Source organism: Panthera uncia, assembly GCF_023721935.1.
Source record: "Panthera uncia isolate 11264 chromosome A3 unlocalized genomic scaffold, Puncia_PCG_1.0 HiC_scaffold_12, whole genome shotgun sequence".
Taxonomy (NCBI): domain Eukaryota; kingdom Metazoa; phylum Chordata; class Mammalia; order Carnivora; family Felidae; genus Panthera; species Panthera uncia.
The window spans coordinates 1,183,622-1,184,644 of NW_026057579.1; the positions used below are offsets into that span (position 1 = coordinate 1,183,622).

General features: G+C 49.7%; 1 protein-coding gene across 5 annotated transcripts in view; it reads right to left on the minus strand.

Moving 5' to 3' along the window:
• Positions 1-949: 949 nt before the first annotated feature.
• ST3GAL5 (ST3 beta-galactoside alpha-2,3-sialyltransferase 5) overlaps positions 950-1,023 on the minus strand; it is a 51,069-nt gene continuing 50,995 nt past the window's right edge. For all 5 annotated transcript variants that reach the window (XM_049652094.1, XM_049652091.1, XM_049652097.1 and 2 more), the window contains one exon: positions 950-1,023. This exon is cut by the window's right edge and continues 957 nt beyond it. The gene's annotated coding sequence lies outside the window, so the exon portion shown is untranslated.

Consider the following 1,023-nt stretch of genomic DNA (forward strand, 5'->3'; position numbering starts at 1 on the left):
TAGGCCTGGCCTTACCTGGGTCACACAGGACAGCCGTGGGCCATCTTCCGGAGTCTCAATTCTCAAAGCTAAGCCATTTAGCTGGTGAAAATTTCAAAGCAGTTCCTCTTAAACAGTATTTGATAAAATAGAAAGCAAAACCCATAGAAAATTTCCAGTCTCCCACCCAGAGAGTTACTATTTTGCTATGTTGGTGGCTCCAAGCTTGACCCCAGGGCCCTGGAAATCCAAGGGTGCCTGTCTGTTAGGACTGGCCCCTCCCCCTGTGCGCGGTCGGGACGTGGCAGATGCAAAGATACAGAGGTGCTGGGCGTCACAACTGCGGCCGGGCTGCGGGAGCACAAGGAGAAATGAGAACCCATATGTGGCAGGGAGGGAGCACACTAGATGCAGATCTTCTGATGACAAGGACAGGACCAATTAACAGACAGAAGCTGGAATGAGCCTGTTCTCTGGGAGGAAGCCACCGCCCCTGGCCACTCAACATCTCTCCAGCAGTCCCTGTGCTGTCTGGAATGTAGTCCCTCTGTCACTCACTGCTGGCATCCCACACTGAGGTCCCCACCTGGCAGCCACCAAGGACATTTCAGGCAGATTACAGACATTTTTTTTTTTTTTGAGACTCAAGTAGACTGTGGGAGCTCCCCAAAAGCTTCTTTTTAAATTCTTTTTTAAAAGTTTTAGCACACTACCTGGAACACACTGCCAGGTAGGCATGACAAAAATTTTTTTTAAGTTGATTTTTTCTTTGAGACAGAGAGTGGGAGTGTGAGCAGGGGAGGGCCGGCGGGGGGGGGGGGGGGGGCGCGAGAGTAACCCAAGTGGGGATTGATCTCCCGAACCTGTGGGCAGCATGAGGAGGAGACTTCTCAGAGGGGCGTTGGCGGCCCCCCCCCCCCCCAAATTTTTTTTAAATAGGCAATTTATTTTAGTGTTTCAGAAGACATGATTATTCTTGGAAAGGGTTTATTCTTCTATAACTCTGGATAACAAAGATTATACCCTAATTTTGATAAGCCACCT